This window comes from Lactuca sativa, chromosome 5, assembly GCF_002870075.4.
Source record: "Lactuca sativa cultivar Salinas chromosome 5, Lsat_Salinas_v11, whole genome shotgun sequence".
NCBI classification, from domain to species: domain Eukaryota; kingdom Viridiplantae; phylum Streptophyta; class Magnoliopsida; order Asterales; family Asteraceae; genus Lactuca; species Lactuca sativa.
In genome coordinates, this window is record NC_056627.2 from 226,332,932 (window position 1) to 226,338,725 (window position 5,794).

The 5,794-nt window shown below is 42.5% G+C and overlaps 1 non-coding gene across 1 annotated transcript; it reads right to left on the reverse strand.

Annotated features, from left to right (window-relative positions):
- Positions 1 to 753: 753 nt before the first annotated feature.
- On the reverse strand, positions 754 to 860 carry LOC111886624 (small nucleolar RNA R71). The gene has a single exon (XR_002848512.2). It is a non-coding gene; the product is annotated as a small nucleolar RNA R71 (small nucleolar RNA).
- Between the last annotated feature and the right edge of the window lie 4,934 nt (positions 861 to 5,794).

The following is a 5,794-nucleotide window of genomic DNA, read 5'->3' on the forward strand; positions in this document are numbered from 1 at the left end:
TCCACGACGTGGTTTCTGAAAATTTTAGTTTTTAAGTTGTTAGTTAGTTTTTCTTATTTTAGTTCAGTTTTACGTTTTTAGTTTAGCAAGTTGCAGGAGTTCATGATCAGAGGCTCAAACACACCCTTGGTGCCACCACTTGAAGATCCTGAGTCTGCAATTCACAAGAAAAAGACGCCCTTACAAGAATTGAAGTCAGCTTTTTCAAGGAAGTCGGGAAAGAAGACAGGAGAGTCAATTTCATCCGCGAGGCACAAGAGCAATTTTGAGCACTTGGATCAAACACCCGTCCAAACCGAGTTCGAATACGATACCGAGCCGGAATTTGAAGAACACACAAGCGAATCCAAGAACGAGCCAAGGAACGAGATGGCAGCAATTGAAGAGATGTCCATGGGAGCTTACAAGAAGCGGATCCGAGAAGATATGGGTCCCGGTTTAGTCCAGCCCGCAATACCTGCCACTGCCACATTCGAGTTGAAGGGGCACATATTGACTGCACTGAAGGATATCCCATTTTTTGGGAAAGATCATGAGGATGCTTTTAAGCAACTAGATGAAGTCAACGACATTGCGGATTTCTTCAATGTCCCAAATATCAACAGAAACACAATCTTGCTTAGGATGCTTCCCATCACTTTCAAAGGAGCCGCTAAGGAATGGTTAAAAGCACTTCCACCGGGTACAATTACCACTTGGGCTCAAATGCGTGAGCAATTCCTGGACCAGTTTTTCCCGCCATCCAAGATAGCCAAACTCAAGAAGGCAATAGCCAACTTTGAGCAACAGCCGGGGGAGTCATTATACGAAGCATGTGAGCGGTACAAGGGCTTGCTCAGAAATTGCCCTCAGCATGATCTAAATGTGCAACAGGAGATGTCAATCTTCTATGATGGGGTCAACGTTATGACAAGACAACTCGTTGATTCTCAAGGACCTTTGACAAAGAAAAATCCAAGGGAGGTCAAGGAGCTGATTGAAGAATTCGCGAAGCACTCTCGCGAATACCACAACCCTAGGCAAGATGGAATCAAAGGCGGTGGAGGGGCTCAAACTGAAGAAATAGCAGCTGTAATGGCCATGTTGAATAATTTGGATCGAAGGATAACACAAATGGACCAGTCAATACATGCCATAAGAGTGGGTTGCGAAAGATGTAATGGTCCACACTTGACCAAGGACTGCAATGTAGATGAGTTTGGGAACAGAAAAGCTCAAGTGTGCTACTCTAGTGGGGATAAGTTTGATGAGGACTGGAGGAAACTGAAGAAGGAGTGGCTGCTGTATGAAGAGTATAAGAAGCAAAAAGAAGAGAAGTATAGGCAAACAGGTCGAGGATTTTATCAAAAAGAGTAGCCACCAGCCGAGAAGAAACCCGATCTAGAGACCATTTTGATGAAGTTTATGGAAGCTTCGGAAAAGAGACACGATGCCACTGATTCTGCTATTATGGAACAACAAACTTTAATAAAGAATCAGCAAGCCTCCATCCACAACCTTGAAGTATAATTTGGTCAACTAGCCACTCTGGTTCATGAAAAATTGTCCCCGAAGAATCCCGAAATAAAGACCCAATCTCATGTAATGGTCATCGATACTGAAGAAGAAGCAATCTCTGAGTTCCTGGAGGCATTGGAAGAAGAACCACAACAACCCGATCCAAAACCCAAGAAGTCAAAGTTCAAAAGTGAAAGGGTTGCTGAAACAGCTTCGCCACGACGTGGCACTCCTCTGGCCACGACGTGGCGCATGTCTAATAAAAAAGTCTTTGAACCCGTTCCGGTGTATCAGCCACCGTTGCTATTTCCACCCCGAGCTGCACTTAGTCTACTGGAGAAGGAGCATATAGAGTTTGTCAAGCATGTGAAGGGGATCCCGATTAATACTCCCTCTGTCGAGTCCTTATCCAAAACTCTCGAGAATCAGAAATTACTGCAAGATTTGATAGACACTCGCAGGCAATTAAAGAAGCAGTCTAAGGTGGTTCTAAGTGAACAAACCTCAAAAGCCGTGTTGGGAGAGACACCAGAAAAGATGGGGGATCTTGTACGCCTCACTCTTCCGTGTGAGTTTGGTAATAAAATGAAGGTTAATGCTTTAGCCGATTCTGGGGCTAGCATTAATTTGATGCCTTTTTCATTTTACCAAAAATTGGAAATTCAGAAGATGAAGGATACAAGAATGAAGATTCACATGGCGAACCGTTCAGTGACACAACCCGGGGGCATAGTGGAGGATATTTTGGTGAAAATTGGAAAATTTGTTTTTCCAATTGATTTTGTAGTGTTGGATATGAAGGAAGATCCCGATGTCCCAATTATCCTTGGTCGACCATTGCTTAACACTGCTGGAGCTCTTGTTGATATTCGTGAGTCTAAGCTCACTTTGAGGGTTGGAGATGAACAAGAAGTTTTTGGAATACAAGATGACTTTCAAAAGGATCATGTTCAAGAAGAGGTGTTCACAATTAATGAAGACAATGAACTAGAAGAACTGGAAAAGCTTATGGAAGAAGAGATCAAGGCAGTTCATCAAGTCAAAAGAACAAAACCGAGGGCATCTGTTCCATATTTGATTGAAGTCATAGCCTACACGAGTCCGCCTTCTTGGGTGAGCAAAGAGGATGAGGAGATGACAAGTGATGAAGAGGAGTTCACTTCAAGAGTGACAAATCCGGTGGTAAAAGAAGAGGAGGATGCTATAGAGTGCAAGGAAGAACCCAAGGGCACAAAACGCAATCTTGAAGAAGAGGGCAAAGCTAAAAAAGAGAATTCAAACAAGAGGCGAGTTCAAGCTTACAAGAGGCGATTCAAGGAACAAAAGATTTTAGTGGTGGACTCTTCAGAAGATTCAACGTAGAAGGCACGGAGTCCAGCTCAAGACTCCAAGAAAAAGAAGCGCTTCTCGGGAGGCAACCCGAGTTTGGTTTGCATTTTCTTTTCTTTTAATTTTTTTGAGTTTTTAATTAGGAAAGATATCAACTCATCATCTAATCACTGATACTTAGTAAAGAATTAGCTGTGGGGAGCTTTAATTAATAAATGAAATGCAAAAGTAGATAGTTAAAATGTATGATTTTACAAACTTTTGCGATCAGGCATTTGCCACGTCGTGGTCTGATAGAGCCATGTCATGGTAAAAGTACAATCACGGGATGAGATGAAAAGTTCAAAGTCCACGACGTGGCATAGCCTGCCACGACGTGGCCGTTAAAAAGTCACGGGGGGGACCATTTCTTAAAACCCTTTGACCAACATTCCCACTCCCCATTTGCTACTACCGCACGAACGGGAACAAGGTCCCCACAGCCAATTTCTTAATTTGCTTCCAAATTCCTTGCAAGTTCTTGTCATTTAACTCTACTTGGTATGTGTTCTACCCATTAATTGTAATTGTATCTTACAATTTTAAATTTTCATGGTTAGGGTTTATGTGAATAATTAGATTCACGAAATTGGTTGAAACTAGTTGTTGATTCTAGGTTGCATGTCCCTTAAATATCCATAGGAACAAACCCCAAGCATTATTTTTGGTAGAAATCGCATACAAACTAACCGATCTATACACAGTTTGCGACTGCGGTCCACGACGTGGAGAGCCTGGCCACGTCGTGACTTCTGAACAGACAATTTAATTTGTTTTAATATTTTGGGTGTTTGCTGCTTTGGTTTGATTTTGTATGCAGAAATGGGACCACGAAGAGCTATTCCACAGGAGGAAAACCCGACTGATGTGTCAAGTATACATCCTTTATATCAGTTTCCTCAAAACATTCCCCGACCATTGTTGACTACATATGAAAATCGGCTGGGATGGTTGTACAATAGGGAATTTGCGATAGCCCCAATTATCGATTAGGGATGGCTCGGTGGTGTGGGAATGGTTGCTGAGTTGGAACGCTATTGGACAAAAACATACGAAGGGGGATCAATTTTCTTTCACTTGTCACGGGTGGAGGAATTTGTTTGCAATTCTAGAACCCGTATACCGGGAATTATCGGTGGAGTTTTTCTCTACCGTATGCTTCGAGGAACGCACCATTGATTTTACTTACAACCGGGCACTTTTGTTTCGTTTGGGTGGTGTTTATAGAGAGTGTATTCTTCGGGAATTTGCTTGGCGGATGGGGCTTTATACCGAAGTGGAGACTCAATCTCCATTTTTCATACCATTCCTACTTGGATGTGTTAGGCATTTCTAGCCATACGTATAATACTCGTGATTCGAGTGAGTCACAAATTCGGAATCCTATTTTCCGATTTCTACATCGCCTGATCACTTTTTCTATAAATCACAAACATCATGGCGATAAAGTCCCTATTCAGAATTTGTTTTATCTGTGGACTCTTATTACCTCGGGGGTTTGCTGTGATTTACCGTATATGTTGGCGAGGTTCATGGGGAAGAAAGCAGCTAATTCTAGGCCCGGGAGTCCGATTACAGGGGGGCATTTGGTTACTCGCCTTGCTAGGTCGTATCATATTTTGACCCATGATTTTGTGAGGAATCTTACTCGATTCCCGGACACTAATTTGACCATTCAAGTCTTGGGAGTTATGCGGGCGGTGGTGAATGTAGGGGGTCTTTTGTTATACCGCCGATAGATGAGGAGCAAGAGGAGGCACAACCAGGGCAGCAACCACCAGCCAGACCGCGGCGTCAGAATGTGCGAGCTAGAGGAGAGATCGAGAGAGAGCGTGCTACTTCGCAGCATGTACAGGGAGTGCCCACCGACCCTTTTCAGAGTCGGGTGGGAACTTATTTGGATAACCTCCGGGGGCATGCCATTTATCATACCCAGCTTACTGAGGGTATTTATTCGCATTTGGGAGTGACCCAACCACCTTCTATGCCACCACAATATCCTTATTTTCCAACATGGGAGGAGCTTTGGTGTCCACAAAATGACGGGGCAGGACCAAGTGGAGCGCAGGACCAAGGAGATGATTACTGATTTTCTTTTTCTTTTGTTTTGTTTTGAGTAGTGTTTTCTTTTATGTTTGAATTTGGTTTGTAATGTAAGACTTTCTTGAACTATGATGTTACTCTTTCTTTTGGGTTGTTCTGCTTTTCAGATTAGCATTGGAATTCTAAGGAGCATATAAGGTTAACTCTAGAGTCGTGTTTGTCTAGTCAAGTCAAGGAAGCTTAGAGTCGTGAGTTGGAACCCACAATTCAAGATAAGTGTGGGGTACGTTAGTAAGAGAGAGGTTACATTTGGAAAGTATATTTACATAGAAGCGTCTTAAACCATTTAGACATTGGTCAAGCTGCTAGGATGCATCAAGAAATAAGGCATTTTTGTGATGTCCAGTTTCCACGACGTGGGATCCTTTCGCCACGTCGTGGCGCTCATGGAATTGGAAGAATACAAAGGAGCCTGCTGTTCGCGTTTTCATCTTATATCACGACGTGATGCTCTCTGCCACGACGTGTATCAGTGTATCCTTTCCCACATTCTTCTACTTACTAGCATCCACTTTGAAGAATTGAAGTTTCGAGTCATGTTCGTGGTTTATTTACATATTCATCCAGTTCTACGCCAAGTTTCTATTTTTGGAGGTCCATATTTAGGATGCATGTTTTCCACACTTTTGGAGAAGTTCACGTCATTATCCCAGGGGAGTCTGTTCCTTTTTCTCCCTTTTCTTTAATTTTGATTTATTTTTATGCATACAACGAGGGCATTGTATGAAATAAGTGTGGGGTAGGGGTAGAAAAAGTAAATTGCTAGATAATCTTAGAATTTGATAGTAAAATTGAAAATTTGAAAATTGAAATTTTTAATAATTGA